Source organism: Heteronotia binoei, chromosome 9 (assembly GCF_032191835.1).
Source record: "Heteronotia binoei isolate CCM8104 ecotype False Entrance Well chromosome 9, APGP_CSIRO_Hbin_v1, whole genome shotgun sequence".
In the NCBI taxonomy this organism is placed as follows: domain Eukaryota; kingdom Metazoa; phylum Chordata; class Lepidosauria; order Squamata; family Gekkonidae; genus Heteronotia; species Heteronotia binoei.
This window is the reverse complement of record NC_083231.1, coordinates 42,934,637-42,952,962: the sequence shown is the minus strand read 5'-3', so window position 1 is coordinate 42,952,962 and position 18,326 is coordinate 42,934,637. Positions and strand designations below refer to the sequence as shown.

Here is an 18,326-nt window from a genome sequence, read left to right as displayed (position 1 = left end):
AGCCACTGCATCACACTATTGACTCATGTTAAGCATATGATCCACTAAGACCCTAGAACCCTAGGCCCTTCCAACTCTATGATTCTATGATTTTGGCTACTTTATGAGAGAATGTGTGTTCACTTTCATTTAGTGGAAGTTTAGCTGCTGGAGGACAAAGAAATAAAGACTGTATTCAGGGAAACTGCACTGATGCATTTTAATTTAATTTAGGGAATGGGAAAGTCTCCTGGCTCCACCCCCAAAGTCTCCCAACTTCATCCCCAAAGTCCCCTGATATTTTCTGAGTTGGACCTGACAACCCTAAACCCACCCTGAGCCTGTCTGTGGGAAGGGTGGGATATGCAAATCTAATAAAATAAACAACCAAGTCTATGTACCACTAAACACAGCATGCACACACTTTTGTGATCTCACTTTACTCACATTACCAGATATCTGCTGTATTTCAACCAACTAGGTTGAATAGGCAAATGAAAATGAAAGAACAGCCTATGGGTGGAGTTTTCCTCCAAGCAAACAGAGTGACTGAGAGCAATGTGGCGCTATCTTCTGCCCCTGATCCCCTGCAGCTTTCCTGCAGCTTTCCTCCAGATTTCAAGGCACACACAGATTCAGAAACACAAACAGTGGCAAGCCATGGCTAAACCTGCTGAGGTTTGAAGGTAGATGGTGGCTGTTGCGGGGGAGCAGCCTGAAAAACCAGGGAATCTCCCACCCGGAGCCAGGGATTGACAAGTGTGGGCAGGTTCTATCATAAGTCAACAACATTTAAAACCACAGCATTTAACATTTACAGATTAAAATACATCTAAAATTTAGAGCAATAAATGCCTCAATAGATACAGATAGTCATTCGGGCCTTAGGGTCACTGGGGGAAAAGAAGCCTGATAGAAAGGAAATGTCTGCTGCCTCCACTAAAGGCCTTGTGGAAGAGCCCTGTTTTATAGGCCTTGTAGAACTGTAGTAGGTCCCAGAGGCCCTGATCTCTAAAGGAAGCTCATTCCACCAGGCAGGGGCCAGGGTCAAAAAAGCCCTGACCCTAGTCAAAGCAAATCAGACTGTTCAGGGTAACATTTCGTTGTTTGACCAGTTATACATCTGTTGTTTTTTAAACTGCTGTTTTAAAATTTTCATTGTGGTTAACTTTGAGTCTCCCCATTAAATTAAATTTAATATATAAGCAAATAAATAAATAGCACTTGGATGGCAATAATAGAACTACTACTGTGATACTGAAGCTGGTTAAGAATTTGATATCTGTAAATAGATGCATATATGGAGTAAATGAGGTATATGTTTATAGTGCGAAAATCATGAGAAACAAATATCTATTTTATCTGTTATAATTTTATGCAACGGTTTCCACTATTTCTTCCCCCATCTAAATACTTTAAAAATGGGAGGGGGGAACCCCAAGGGAAGTAGAACACTTAAATATTTCTACCCCTTTTTTTTGCCCAGCAGGCTCACATCTCTTGTATATGACTAAGAATATTTACTAACTGTTTTGAGTGAATTTTTGCCTGATGTATTTTGACAACCTCACCATCCTTAGGAACTAGCCAATGAATTAACACCCTTGAGCTATCTTGTATGTGTGTGTGTGTGTGTGTGTGTGTGTGTGCATGCATGCACACACACACACACATTCTGTAATAAAGCCTATAATGATGTTCATTGAAATCTGATCATTTGGGAATTTAGAGATGACCTCCCCTGCTATTCTTCTGGCATGGTAATCATGTTCAGTGAGAGCATTCAAGCATCTATCCATGTCTTTGATTTGCTTAATGTCACCACAGAAGTGATCCTGATAATTTTTTTAAAAAAATTCAGCTTTAAAACAAAGTCGTCTCTGTGCTCATTTGGGAACCAGCAGTCTGTGAGGAATATTTGTCATTTCCATAAGCGCGTGAGGTACATAATAAAATCTGGCAGCACTGTCACTAGGGTAATTCACAACAGTCATGTTAATTTTGTCAAGGTCATCCAATCACAAGACCTTGTACTTTTCATTTTAAAGATGAAATGGGCCTGTAGAAAATTATTGCTTTCCCTGTTGTATTGGCGCTAAAAGGAATCTCTTCTCCTTTTCCCAATTACTTTTGCTTTGCCCTTTATTCTTTGTCTCAAGAATACCTTAACACTCACTTGCTCTTTTGAGTCTTTTCTTTTTCTTTTGAGTAGTACTTTTAGCTACTTGAACAAAACCCCCAACATCCTCTGACCTAATTGCATTAGCATTCATTCAAACCTGGATGAGCACGTGGGGCTCCATCTCAACACCCCCAGGTAGCTTTAATTTTAATCTCTCTAAACCTAACTTGGTGGAACTGCATACTATAATTAAAATACAGAGAATAATTTACAGTGTGTTTCACTTATGCTTGATATGCTTACAGAAATATGCCTGTTAAATCCACCCCCCAAATAGTTGTTTAATTAGGACAAAGTATATGGAATTATAATCAGGGACTTTAGGAATGGCTCACTCTCTCTGCCACCAGAGTTGTTTATCTCAGAGGGCAGCAGCTTGCCAACTATTAGTGATGAGCAGATGGCCAGAGAAGATGACCAGAAGAGAAACTGAAGTTATTACTGTGGTTGAGAGACAGCATTTCTCAGGGGTTAGATTGGGCTATGACTAGGAGACTAATGTTCAAATCTCTACACAGCCATGATGCTCACGGAGTGATTTTGGCCCAGGCCATAGCTATGGGGAATATACAGGTGCACTGACCCTTAAGAAATACGCCTTGCCACCTCCCTTCCCACCTTTCATTTTTAAAAAGTAAGACTTCAGCCCTTTGGGAAGATACAAGAGAAATTGTGCAAGCAGTTTCTCACAAGATTGTCTGGAAAAAAATATGAGAAGGAAAGTTGTATGACAATTAAAGCTTATTCAGTTACAATGGAATCCTGAACATAGAGAGATCCTTCTAAATTCATTGAAATTTAGAAACTTAGAAAAGGGAAACTGTGGTGCCACTAACTTTTTACTAACCAAAATAATTCCTGCCTTCATTACCCTCTGGCACCTTTACTTTTTTCCAGTTTTCCTCTATTCTTGGATGAATAACCACTATCACCAGTGTGGTGTAGAGGTGAGTATCAAACTAGGAACTGGGAGACCCAAGTTCAAATCCTTCCTCTGCCATAGATGATTGCTTGGCCTATTCCCACAGTCACAGTCTAACCTACTTCACAGGGGGTTTTTTGAAGAGAAAATGGGAGGAAAGGAGAATGATATAAGCTACCATAGGGGGAAAAGCAGGGTATAAGTGAAATAAATCAACTGTACCCTAAACTTTCTCAAAATCTGAGATTATGGATAAATAATTGAGAAAGCGTAATGCTTGGGCAGATACAAATTCCAGAATATTTCACAACAGAAAACAAAGTAATGTACAAAGGCCAAATGTCTGAAGGAGGATATATATTATCCAGACTGTCTTAATAGGCACTATTTCTTACTGGAGAACCATGGTGTCTGAACAAATAACATTAAAGAACTTTGGTCTAAGAAAAAACCCTTCACTGAATACCAAGAGTGCACAAGGTCTATACATGAGCAGTGTTTTCCCTCACTATGTAGTAATCACGTAGTATTGGGAGATAATTTCTAGGTGGGGGGAGTGATTTCCAGCCAGGTACAGCTAATAAATTTCCCATTTTATTAATCAAAGCACTGATTCATTGCTTTCTCTCTATCACTCCTCAGCTTTCTGTACACCCCACTTTATGCCCTGCAACATCTCTGGATAGAGGAATATAGGTACCCTTATTAAATCAATTTCTCCTGGGATAATGGATAGTATGCCATTTGGCTTCTAAGACTTCTGTGCCTGCCTGTTCCTAGTATATAAATTGGAGATGGGAGGGAATAATCTGGCATGAACAGCTCTGCCTCACTACCTTTTCCTTCTCATGCAGGGACTGATTAAAAATTCTTGGACTGCACATATCTGGATGAAGCAAATTGACCCTTTCCAGTTTGGTTCCCTTCATAGTTTCAGGACTGAAACAGCTTTGGTTGGTCCCTCTGGTGGATGATCTGTGCTGGGAGAGAGACAAAGGGAGGGCAACTCTATTGATTATCCTGGACCCTTTAGTAGCTTTCAATATCATTGGTTATCATATCCTTTTGGACTGCCTTTGGGGGCTGGAATTGGGAGGTACCATTTTGTGCTGGTTCCAGTGCAGAAGGTGGTGCTGGGTGATGGCTGCTCAGCACCTTGGTCTTTGGCCTGTGGGGTCCTGCAAGCCTCCATCTTGTCCTCTATGCTTTTTAACATCTATATGAAAGTCTGGGTGAGGTCATCTGAAGATTTAGGCTAGGTTAATATGTGGATAATACTCACTTCTGCCTCATGTTTCCAGCTGTAGAAGGAGGCTGTAGAAGCTCTGAACAGGTGCCCGGAGGCAGTTTTTGAGTGAATGAAGGCAAATAAACTGAAATTTAATCCTGACAGAATGGAGGTTTTATTGGTGACCCATGATTTAAGAAGTCACCCATTCAGGTTGGGGTTGCACTTCTCTTGAAGGAAAAGGTATGTAGTTTGAGGACCCTGTTGGACCCAGGATAAAGAAGAGGTTGCTGTGGTCAGAAGCTTTGATCAGTTAACTTTTCCTGGGAAGAAAATGTCTGGTCAATGTGGTGCATGCCATGTTACATCTAGATCACTACATGAGGCTGCCCTTGAAAAGCATTCAGAAACTTTGATTAGAAAACCATGCAGCCAACATGTTGACTGGAGTGGGTTATAGGAATCAAATGACTCCAGTCTTGGCCCTTCTATAGTGGTTCCCAGTCTGTTTGTGGGCACAATTCAAGGCGCTGGTGTTAGGGTTGCCAGGTGACTTCCACTGTGACTTCCCACATGACTTCCAATGTGACCTGGAAGTTATGTGAGGATTTCCAGGATGTCAGAGTGACACTGTTTTTTTTTTTTTTGCAAAAACTCTATGATAGAATTAGCTTCCACCATAGAGTTTTTGCCCCAAAACCAGAGCATCACCCCAAAGTCCCCAACATGCCTTTAACACTTCTGGGTCACATTGACATCACATAAGCCATATCACTAAAACATTGGGTGTTCCTCCCTTTTTTGTTGTAAGTCCCCCTCACCAGCCAGCTAATTGGTGCTGGAGAGATGGGCCTTGGAAGTGGGGGAACCCACCCTTACTGAGGGGGGGGGGGGTCTGGCACTCCTAGCTGGTGTTGACCTTTAAAGTCCTATGGTGCTTGGGACCAACATATATGAAGGAGAGTCTAACAAATGTAGTCATCTTCCAAGGCCCTACTTTGTGTGCCCCTGCCTTCTGAGATTTGGTAGGAAGCAACCAGCGGGAGTTGTCTGTCTGTCTCCATTGCCCTCTTCTACCAGCAGATGAAGACATTTTTATTTTGATTGACATTGCCTCAGTGAATCCTCTTTCCTACCCTATGTTTTCAATGTTTTAATGTTTTGAATGTGCATTTTAGCTTTGGTTTTAACTGTACTGATGATACATGTGTGTATGTGTATATGGTGCTGGCTTTAATGGTTTTTAAGATGTGATTTTTATTATGCATGTTTTTAATTTATAAGTGGCCTTTGTGGCTCTGACAAGGGCAAAAAGGTTGGATATAAATTCCGTGAGGACATATTTCTCCTCATTTCTCCATGGTCTGGAACAGAGGGTAGCACTGGGAGAGACAGTGAGGCTAGGGTACCCACTGGAATGTGGGATTTTTCAAAGAATGGGATGAGGGATTCTTCTCCCTGATGTTATTTAGCATCTATATGTGCCCCAAGTTAGCAAAGCGTTTTGGGCTGGGGTGACATCAATATGTCAAAGACACAGAGCTATTTCTGTTGATGGGTGGCTGGCTGGCTGTCATTCCCTGGAATCTGTCAAGCATGGTAAAATTCCACTGATAATTGATGACCCTCCATAAAATTGGTCTGTGAAGTATCATGGAGGACTGAAGTAGTTTGACTCTGTTATTCTTACCCCTCCCTCTTTCCTGCTTATTGCTGTGAAGTAGAGTAGAAAGAAATGAAACTAACAAGATAAAGAATATTCGCACCTTCCCATGCATTCCTGGTTGGGAGTGTGAAACATCTGGGGAAAGGCAAGGACAAGACACTGATACCATTGTAAGAATATAGACATTTATGATAGTTTATGTGTTAGAAAGCATTCCTAGCCCCCGCCTTTGGGAACCCTTTGAAGTATGCCTTAGAAGAACTGTATTCATGTATTAACTGTATCATTCTCAAGATCCTGTCTCAAGAAAGTGTATCAGTCTATCAATAAACGTAGTTTTATATCCACTCGACTCGTCATTAAGAACTGCATGCTTGACAGAAACTAGCCAAGGGTTTGGAGACTGTGGTTGGATGGTTAAACAAAGTAGACTGAAGCTGAATCCAAGTAAGATGGATGTTCTGTGGCTGTGGGGGGGGGGGGGAGCCATGATTGGGTTATCAACTCCCAAACTTTGATGATGTGTCCTTAACACTAGCACTGATGGTCAAGAGTCTGAGTGTGACTCTGAATGCCTCCTTGTTGAAGAAGGCCTAGGTCGCAAAGATTGTCAAGTTGATATTTTTTTCAATTGCACTAGGTTAGGTAACCTTTCTCACCCCAACCTAGCCACAGAACAAAGTAGGAGTAATTCAGGCAATGGTCATTTCCAGGATCAACTACTGTAATTCACTCTATGTGGCCTTGCACCTGACCTGGAAGCTCCAACTTATCCAGAATGCAGCCATGCGGGTCCTCACAAGAACCCCCTAGAGGGTACACATACAACTTGTGGTGCATGAGCGGCTCTGGCTTCCAATGGAGCACTGGATCTGATTCAAGGTCTTGGTGATGACCTTTAAGGTTTTTAGTGGTCAGGGACACATAGACCTTCGGGACTACCTCTCTCAGTATGCCCCTGGAAAAGTATTACACTAGGGGAATAACAACTTCCTAGTTCTCAGCCTGAGAGAGATCCAGCTGCCCTCAACCAGGGCCAGGGCCATTTCAACCTTGGCCTAGCCTGGTGGAACTTTCTGCCTGAGAACACCTGTGGTCTGCTGAAGTTATTACCCTTCTGCAGGACATTCAAGGCAGAGATGTTCCATCAGGCATTTGGTTGTGGACAGCAACAGTACATTATAATATCTTTCACTCTCACATCCTCCATCCTGAGAGGCCTGTGGAAGATGAAGTTGTTCCACCATCTTAAGAGGACACAGGTTTTATCTGCTGATATGTTAGTATTTTAATGCTGGTTTTATTTTCAATTAATTGTTATAAGCCACCCTGGGCCCTGCTTTCAGTGAATGCGCAACCTAATAAATTGAAATAAATAAAAAAAATAATATTCATATGGGGAAGCATTAAACAAATGTCTATATCTTGAATTCTTGCTCCACTGGACTGCAGTTACCTAAGAGCACCTCTCTGTGTAAAAAGAGACTTTGCCAGCAGGGTTTCTACATATGCCAACCTGCAAATGGGCAAAATCAACAGCTGCCCATATGTGTGCTTTCTCCCTCCTTGTGGAATGTCCTGCCTAAAGAAGACATGAAAGTTCCCGCTCATCTGGCCTTCTGCAAACTATGCAAAACTGAACTATTCAAGATGGCTTTTCTGGTTAGGTAATAAGGCTGCATAGTACAAAATGGTTTTACAAACTTACTTGGATAAATTATTGGGGCTGGTGGTCTTTACTGCTGTATATAGCATATTGTAAGTAAGATCTTACTATGTAATTTCTGTCCCATTTAATGTAATGTTAATGCTTAAGACGTGCTCCCATTCTTTCTGGTCGTTCCAGTCTTTTAATATCCTAATCCATTAGTTATTGAATATCCCATTTTGTTGATTGTACTGTCTCAGTTTGTGTAATCCACCTTAAGTCCATGTGAGAAAGACAGAGTATAAATAATGTAAATAAATAAAATCCTTCATTATTTGAATGCTTCAGAATTTATCCCACTTCACAGAAGTGCGACCATCTTCAAAAACATTTTACATTATAATTTGCCTTGAGTGAGGAATGGGACGTTGGTGTTGTAGGCTATACTATGGCTTTCAGTTCTGGGAGTAATAAGATTAGGCAAGAGTCTCTGCAAGCATATGGAAGAAGTATACACATGTAGCTTCCTCCTTGTGACTGGGAATGTGCAGAGAACAGCATCACAGAAATGCAGAGTATGCATAGACATGTCTTTTGCAATATGTATACAACTGGTGTTTGTGCAGAGGCAGGGGAAGTTTACTTGTACCCACTAATGACTGAACATACAGAAGGGTCATATGCTCAATGTGCCGGTGATGCAGGCACTCAGTGCAAACACCTGGTCACACCATATTCTAATTTATATGGCCTCCTATAAAATGAGAACAACCATGACAATCGCAGTTGCTGGGATTTAAAATAGTGATTATTAAGACACAAGACCCAGTGTGGTGTAACAGTTGCAGAGCTGGACAACGAACAGTTCTACATTAGCCATACATGCTCCTGGCATAAGAAATGTTAATTATACCCAAAGGCACCCCCCATTTGCCATCCTTACTGCAACCACTTGACCTTAGTGATTGCTTGCAGTAGAAAGTGTCAGTCCTCATACTGCCCAGGCAGAACAAAAACAATCCATGATCTGATTGTTCAAGATCATCCATGTGATTATTGAAGAAATATTTTGTTTCAGTAATAATTTTGTACAGCCAAAAGTTACCACCTGCTGTATGCAATGACACCGTTATGTTTCTTATGTGATCCCTAATTGGCTAGAATCACTTGAAGAAGGAATCCCTAACCAAGAAAAGACACTGAAGCAGCAGAGAGGGTGACAAACAAGCTCTAAAAGTGTAAACATTCAAGGTTTTTAATTAAAACAAAACCTTTGTTCCTCCTACAAAGTTGCATCTTTGGTTTGAAAACTTAAATGGCTAAATATTTGGTGCATTGTTAATACCTACATTTGAGAAAAGGAATGTGTGAAACAGCTCTCAGTGATGGCTTTTGGGCTCCATAAAAGAGGATCAGTATGTAAGGAAAATGCATATTTCCCTACCCACCACATAATAATCCACTTTTAAAGCTACCATCAGCAGACCTTGAAACAAGGAATTCCATTAATGAATTAAGCATTTTTTGGGGGAAACCTTTTCTTCTCCTCCTACATTTATCAACAATCCATTTTGTTAAGTGACCTTAAGTTCTGGTGTTGAGGGAGAAGAAAACATGATCTTTATCAACTTTCTGCATCCCAGTCATAATGTTTTAATTTCATAACTTTTAGAATGGTCCATCCCTGAGCTGGATAGCCCAGGCTAGCCCAATCTCATCAGATATCAGAAGCTAAGTAGGGTCAGTCCTGGCTAGTATTTGGATGGGAGAATTCCAAGGAATACCAGGGTCCTGATGCAGAGACAGGCAATGACAAAGCACCTCTGAACAGCTTTTGCCTTGAAAACACAACAAGGTCACCATAAATTAACTGTGACTTGATGACTCTTTCCATCACAACCATCCCCAAATTGTCTTCTAACCTTAAAAGCCCCAAACACATTTGCTCGTTCTCATAACTAAGGTCTCAAAACCCTGTGGTAATTTTGGTTTGTTTTACTGCCTCTTTTCTAGCTTTTGGATGTCCTTTTTGAGAAATGGAGAAGCAATACCATTTTATAAAGAGCACTGTGACACCAGCCAACTTATTTTCAATCCCCATTCTAATAACCCCTGGAACAGATTTTTTTCCCCCACAGCTGCCAGACACTGTATCCACATTTTCATTGAGCTACATATTTCTTGAGCATTTTTCCAGAACTGGTCAACTAGTTTTGAAGCAGAGAGCAAGTTTTATTTGTGTTCCATTATTCACTGAGACCTAGATCATATTTTTAGTGTCAGTTACATGAGTTTCAGCAAAGTCCCTGTTGGGAAAAAACACTCTCACATGCTGAAACACTCATGGGGGTGGGGAGTGGGAACTGGAGAGATTTCTCAGTACCTCCACGCAAAGATCTTTATGATCACCATTAAGTGCTATGGCTGTATACTAGCAAATATGGCACAAAGAGTGAAGCACTAGTTTGTACAATGTCTGACTTTCTAATAAACATCTGTTGAGATCCGGCCTTCTTTAGCTATTCCAGTTAGTGCAGGAATGTTGCACTGTAACTCAGCACATAGCATGCAATTTTAATGTAGACCAACAGAAGCTGTATTACTGAAACAGATAAAATCTATTTTGTATCCTGATGTGTCAACATATTTGATTGTCTGTTGCTTGTTATTCACCAAGCGTATGTTTTGTTTATTATTTTTGTGCGGAGTACTAATACTCTGTTCTATTATTATTACAGTAATAATATAATAATATTTAAAATATTACTGCATTTTGCTCCATCCATCCAGTAAGTTCACCCATCCAGGTGATTAACTCCAATTTTTCCTACCTCTTTAATTTTATCCTGTGGGACAGATTAGTCTGAGAGTCAGTGAATGTCCAACATCACCCAGTGAGCTTCATGGAACACTAGAGATTTGGATGCAAGTCTTTAAGTTATTTATTAATTAATATTATTATTTATTAACATTTTCTATTAACAGAAAAGTTGTGTCTATACCAAAAAGCAGTATGCTCTGCCTCAGCAAACACTTGTGCTTCCATTCAATACCATACTTCCAGAATCTCGAATGAGGACAGATGGTGTGATCTTTCAAGTTCTGGAAATGTTTACGAAAACCGCATCTCTTTTGGCTCTGCCATATGGCATATTTCGTAAAACTTTGTACCTCCTGAGATGGATGTGGGGATAAAAAGATGAAGGCCACACATACATTCCAATTAAGTTGTTTCAATGGGAAAGAAGAGGTAGACCTCAAAACATTGTAACCAATGTTCCCTCTAAGCAGAGTTAGTGTGAGCTAGCTCACAATTTTTTAGCCTCCAGCTCACACATTTTTGTCTTAGCTCAGGAAAAAATGGCCCCAGAGCAAACTAATTTATGCAGTAGCTCATAACTTTAATGCCAGTAGCTCACAAAGTAGAATTTTTGCCCACAAGACTCCACAGCTAAGAGGGAGTACTAATTGTCACATGTGGTTTGGCCTCTAAGAGAGGTGGCATCATGAAGGTCTTCTGGGAGGATGTTCTAGAGATAATGAGCAGTCAGAGAAAAAAGGTGGTAGGGCTTGAAGAAAGCAGACGACTGGTGGAGCTGCAGGATCAAATATCACAGGCAGGGGTGTATTGGTGTGCAAAAATGGGGGAGAGACCATGGAAAGCTTTGAAGGACCAGAGCAAGGCGTTTGTGATGAATGCAAAAATAGGCAGAAAGTCAAAGGCAGAATTTACACAGTAGTCATAATTTTGACTTGACCTGATTTATCCCTGACCTGGTTGGCCCAACTAACACAGTCTCATTAGTTGTGCAAAGTTAAGCACAGTCAGCCCTGAATAGTATTTGGATGGGAGACCACCAAGAAATTCCAGAGATGCTATGCAGAGAAAGGCAATGGCAAACCATATCTGATTATCTTTTGTCTTGAAAAACCTACATGGTCATCATTAAGTTGCCTGTAACTTTATGACACTTTACCTACACACAGGGAATTTTGACAAATTGTAGCAAAATGCTGGAGTTAGAGATGACAGGAGTAAAAAATGTAGCAAAAGAGAACCAGAAAGGATAGACTGTAGCAATCAATGAGATAGATGACTAGAGCATGAAACAGATTTTTTTTGGAGGGGAAAAAGGAGAATTTTTCTTGGGAATCTTGTGGCTGTAGCACATTTGGAGAGAACCTGCTTTGCCTGAAGGATATCCCAGATTCAGTCTCCAGCATCTCCAATAAAATAAATCAGGCAATAGGTGATATGAAAGACCTTTGCCTGTGATCCTGGAAAGCTGCCAGTCAGTACTGATCAAGACAGACCAATAGTCTGACTCAGTATAAGGCAGCGAGCCATTCCATCAACATAATAATAATAATAATAATAATAATAATAATAATAATAATAATAATAATAATACTTTTTATTTATATCCCGCCCTCCCCGCCGAAGCAGGCTCAGGGCGGCTCACAACATATTAATTCAATATAATACAATAAAATCATATAATTCAATAAATACTACATTATAAAACCATCGTTTAAATCAACATTCCACTTAAAATTAACATTTATGGTCTAAATTTCAGGTTTTTAATAAATTGATGGCTGAATACAATAGCAGTGAATCTATCATTAACTCAGCATTCAGCGAAGTTACTGACACATGGTGATCTACACTCTATAGACAGGTACAATCAGATCTTTCTCTGGATTAGTTCCCTCAGACTTAGTTAGCAAGACTTGGAGTGTATTGACAGGAGTGGTGACCACAGCTGGAGCCAGAGGCAAAGAACTGGAACTAGAGGCAGGGAGAGCTAAAACACAGGCTTGAACCTAGTGGACCAATTGATCCAGCAAGGCAGCTTTCTAACTCTCAGCCTAACTAGGCTAGAAGGCAATCAGGATCAACTGTCCTCCTGCCATGTGTTGAGCTCTTGCAGCTGTACTGGAATTTGGACAAGATCCTGTGAGGAAGTACTATCCTCATCCCTCTGCTCCAAACTGGGAAGTTATGCACAATCAGTTGAGCACTTTGCCTCCTTTGCATTCCCTTGGTGGGGCCTTCTTCTGCTAGGGTTGACAACCCTGGGTTGGAAAATTCATGGAGATGGCAGGGTGAGAGTGGAACTTGAAGATGGTGTGGTTTAGGGAGGGGAAGAAGCTCAGAAGGGTATAATGTTATGGAGTCCACGCTCCAAATCAGTCATATTCTCCATGGGAACTGATGTGTCATCATTTTTAATTCCAATAGATCTTCAAGCACCACCTGGTGATTGGTAACCCTACCCCCTACAGTTACGGTTGCTAATCTGCCATGGTTTCTTTGAACCTCCCAAAGCTAGACATACCTTTCTTAAATGTTAGTATCTTCTTCACTCTTACCACATGGCAAACCATACTTGAATGAGGGACTTTCAAAAGCATGTGGAAGTAGCGTTGCCCACTCTGGATTGGGAAACACCTGGAGATTTTGTGGTGGAGCTTGGGGAGTGCAGGAGTTGGGGAGGGGATGGACCTCAGCTGAGTATAATACTATAGGGCCCACCCTCCAAAGTTGCTATTTTGTCCAGGGAAACTGATCTTGGTCATCTGGTGATCTGTTGTACTAGCATGAAACTTCCAGGCACCACCTAATTCACATTGGCAGTGTGACTTCCATTTCTGTGAAACAGAGAGGGTTCTTAGGGGTTGTTGGCTTGGGTTTGAGTCCTGTTTGGTAGCAACCCAGTGACTGACTAGGGGCCAGGGAAAGGTTTGGTGCTGCTGGTACATCATTGGCAGGTACTTTGGCAGGGGTGGGCCCTTCCTGGTTTCTCAAGTCCTCCTCAGACACTGATCTTGACTCCTCCTCTGAAGACTTTGAGTAGGACTTGCTGGGCTGGTCAAAGGGGGCCATGACACAGGTTGTATTAATTCATTTTGCCTGTGGGAGAAGCTGTAATGTATTTTTCCTACTGTTCAGCGTGTTGAATGGTTAAAGGTCTCTCTGTAGCAGCATAGTCTACAGTTGGGGAGGGGGCTTGCAAGCTTGTTGTTGCAATGAACTTTGCTGATCTTTACACAGCTGCAGCTATTTTATTTCTTCAGTTCTATTAACAACTTTAGGCAAAAGAAAAGGAGTGATTTTACTTGGTGACGGAAAGCAGTGAAGTATATGAGTAGAAGCCTAAGGAGAGGGATAAGTTGATTATAGAGTGAAGTGGCTGGCAGCCGAAGGTTGGGAAAAGATAGCTTCAAGGGGCATATGGAGGGATTGGACAGTGTCAAATGAAATTGGGAGAAGGCAAAAGAATTTAAGAAGGCAGAGACAAAGAGAAATGGAAGAGAAAGGAAGTTATCCAAGAGAGAGAAAACGGACAGTTTCAGTATTATCACTGAAGAAAAAAAAAACAGACTGGAGAGTGTGTGTGGAAAACTGTTAGAACTTTGTTACTAGTTGTCAGAGTTTGAGGAATCTATATAAGATATTAAACTTTCGATAGACTTAAGAAAGGAAATTGAGAGTTCTTTCTTCTTCTTTTTTTGAGCAAAACAATCCAGAAACAAATGACATTTGTAATCATCTGTTAACCTGTACCTTAACTGGTACTGAGTGATCATTTAGCATTTGAAAAAAAAAAATGAAGTTCTACTACTGAGAACTGTATCACTTAATTTTGTTTAATTATGACCTTACACCACCTAGCATGGCTCCTTTTTTCTTGACAGAAGCTGAAATTAGCAGGTGTTAAATGCATTCAGTTAATGCTGTCAATTACTGCAGACCAAATTGCTCTTTAATGTGGAGGAGCAGGGAAGGTGGTGGGTTTTGTTCCACTCCTTTGTCCATCAGATATTTAACCAACTGTATTGTTGCTAGATTAAGAAGCAGAGGGAGCCAAGGCAGAAAAGAAAGCAAGATCATAGTGAAAGAATCTGAATTTTTGTCGATAACTAGTGTTTACGTGGTTATAGCTGCCTTTTTAGATTGCAGTAAATCTCAGCTACTGACAACTATATGTGATTGAAGTCGTAAGTCTCTCTTTTTCCTTTAAAAAAAGCTCAGTAATGACCCATGTGCTCAAAGCAGCACTGAGCATATGGACTTTTATGTAATCTCTGTGTGTATCACCCATGTGTTTATCATCCATGCTATTGTAAATCAGTCTCTGGGGAAGTGAACAGTTGCAAGAATTTGCTGCTATTTTCTATGTACATTCAGTAAACTACAAAAAAAGGTTCTTGTTTCACCACAAGGCTGCACCCTATAGATCACTCTCAGAAGCCCTGTTCATTGAGGCTCCCAAGAAAGTGAACTAGTGTAATGATTAGCGTATTGGATTACCCAATTATGCTCCTAATAACAGCCCCCATTCCATATGCATTTTGCCCATGTAAGTGTCATGATCTTCAGCATAACCTCATTGGTGGTCAAAGGGGGATTCTTTTTCCCCCTTTGACCACCAATGAAAATGCTGGCTGAATCTAACCCTGTGTTTAATACCTTGAACTACTTGTGAAAAGGGCTGAGTAAACTGTAAGAGTAAGCATGCACTGCACATTCCAATCCCATACACATTTACTCAGAAGTTCTACTAGATTCAGTTATTTTATCCTGTGTGTTCTTACAAATGGCTATTTTATAGATAAGAGTCCAAAAGTGGCTAATATCATGGAAACTCATCTTAACTATGTATTTCCATACTTAAAAGCTATGTATTTCAATACTTAGAAGCCTTGAAGGGAAGGAGTCTTGCTTCATCGGTTTTTAGATTTGAATTCTGACAGACTCTCAAGGTATTTTTGGACTAGTCCCAAAATACATTTTAATCTAGATATACTTGAGCTGCCTGCTTATTTGAACATCTTGTGATTGAAAATGTTTCTGGATTGTCCCAGTTTTATCAGAATGTTGTTTGGACTAGCTTTGGGCAAATTCCTGAGAAACATCTTTTCTGGTCACTAAGCAGGCAAAGAGTTCCAGAATAGCTGCTGAAGTCAGAAAACCAGGAATAACTTCTGTTTCTCCTACTAAAATCGGAAGGTGTTATGAAACTACAGTTCTCAATTTGTGCTGGAAAGTGTCTAATTCCCTCACTCTGTAGTTAAACGACAAATTGAAATACCTGATGAATAGATTCAGTTTTAAATGGAAATATAATATAATATATATAATAATTTTTTATTTCTATCCCGCCCTCCCCGCCGGAGCAGGCTCAGGGCGGCTCACAACAGAAAACGCACATTACATCAATTATACTTATAAAACATGGTTAAAACAATTACAAATTATTAAAATTAACTTAACAATATGGCGTTATAAACAGGTTTCAGTAAATTTCAGAGAGTAAAAGCATTTCAAGAATAAAATAGAGAAGCAAACCCTTTTCACGTACATTGAAATATTTTAAGTGTTGGTTGCATATAGATTTATTGAGTTCCCAGTTTTATGAATGACAGCGGTCATGTCCCTCTGTCCTGAGGACTGCACATGGCATATGCATTTTATTTTGCCATGTCTGCGCTAAATAATACACTGACAATGTCTGGGGCAGAATATTGGCCTCATTAAGGATAATGGATTAATAGATTCAAAGGGAGGAGCAAGACTCTGACAGAAAAAGCCCCAGGTTCAGTCCTTGGCATGTCTAGAGAAAAGGAGCAAATACTAAGGGAAACCCTTTCTCTGCCTGAGGCCCTGGAGAACATCTGCCAATGAGAGGAGAAAATATTGAGCTAGATGGACCAATATTCTAACTAAATTAGAAAGTTCCTATGCCTATCCTTACTACTTGATTGAAAAGGATAAACCTTGCAGTGTCAGGCAACTGTTAAAGGCATGCAGACGTTGCCAGAAAAATTATATTGGCTATCCTAGATACATGATGAGTTCCTTCCCCACCAAGGGTGGGGCTGAACCTGCAGCAAGGCATAGTGGGTCAGGGATAAATAGCAGCTGTACAGTTAAAGGCCACTGATAAGCACTGAAAAAAGTAAACCATAACAAAAGGCAGCTGTGATTCTCACTAGGGGAAGTTAGGAGTGGGGATGATATGAGTGGGCGAGGTGACATGCCAAGCAGGCTGTGTAAAGATAGATTGTTTGTACTTTATACCCAGTGAGAAAAGGACAGAGATGAAACCCTTGGGGAATGAAAAGATTGTCATTCCCATGAACAGCTGAAGCTACCATCCACTGAGTCAGACTATCAAGACTAGTATTGTCTACTCTGACTGGAAAGGCTCCTCAGGTCTCAGGCAGAGATTTCTCATATGGCCTACTACCTTATTTTCGTAATTGTAGATGCTGGGGCTGGAACTTAGGACCTTCTGCTTGCCATAGTGCTTCTCCACTAAGCCCTTCATCATTCCCAGCCCCCACTACACTTAGGGAGATGCAATGATGGAAAAACAACACTTCTTAAGCAGTTCAAGGCTGAAAATTCCAGGTAAAAAAACAGGAGTAATTCCTATAACTAAGGCTAGCCATCAACACATCTGTGTTCAAAGTACGTAACTAAGAATAAACAAAAGCCAAAATATGCAAGAATTCTGTCCATATTTGATTTCAGTGCTTTTTTTTTTGTAGAATAAGCCCACCAGGAGTTCATTTGCATACTAGGCCACACCACCTGGCCTGGGAGCATTTGGCTGTAGGGTTGCCAAGTCCAATTCAAGAAATATCTGGGGACTTTGGGGGTGGAGCCAGGAGACATTGGGGGCGGAGCCAGGAGCAAGGGTGTGACAAGCATAATTGAACTTCAAGGGAGTTCTGGCGATCACATTTAAAGGGACCACACATCTTTTAAATCCCTTCCCTCCATAGGAAATAATGAAGGATAGGGGCACCTTCTTTTGGGGCTCATAGAATTGGCCCCCCTGGTCCAATATTTTTGAAACTTGGGGGGTATTTTGGGGGAGGTACTGGATGCTATGCTGCAAATCTGGTGCCTCAACTTCAAAAACAGCCCCCCCAGAGCCCCAGATACCCATGGATCAATTCTCCATTATTTCCTATGAGAATAAATCTCCATAGGGAATAATAGAGTTTCCTCCCCTCCCCCCATTTTCTCTCTCTCACTCACACACATGCTTAACTGTCTCTGGTGCAAGTGGGGAGCCGTGTTGGTCTGAAACAGTAGAAGAAAGCAAGAGTCTCTGGTGCCTCCACCACCAGGTCTGGAAAGTACAGGGGCTACGCTGCTCTTTTACACACACACTCACTTGTCCAAAAGGAAAGCAAAACAAACAGAGGGGCTGCACTCTCATGAGGTCTGCTGTTGCTAACCCCTTCCCCATGAAGTACCTCCTGCTCCAATTTAAAGGCACACACACATTTTAAAATTGGCCCTGTTTGCAGGTCCTGCCCAAGATCTAGAGGTACAGGGTGGCTGTGGGGGAGGAGCTTCCCCCGCCAGCTAGCTGGCTGGGAGTGGAGGGAAGCCTGTAAAACCTGGGAATTGGAAAGCCTATGTGGCTGCCACATGGTGGGTCAGGTAAGCCGGAGCCCTGGCCAGCCCCGGTGGAGCTCTGCTCCTGTGGGTTCCAGCAGAAAAAAAAATTCCTGGATTTCATCCTCTAGCAATCCTGTTTCTATTTAGATTCAGGTGGGTAGCCATGTTGGTCTGAAGCAACAGAACAATGTTTGAGTCCAGTAGCACCTTTAAGACCAACAAAATTTAATACTGAGTATAAGCTTTCATATGCATGCACACTTCTTTAGATATGA

General features: G+C 41.1%; 1 protein-coding gene across 2 annotated transcripts in view; it reads right to left on the bottom strand.

Annotated features, from left to right (window-relative positions):
• GLRA3 (glycine receptor alpha 3) overlaps window positions 1–18,326 on the bottom strand; it is a 118,892-nt gene that overhangs the window by 43,719 nt on the left and 56,847 nt on the right. The gene's annotated exons all lie outside the window — the stretch shown is intronic.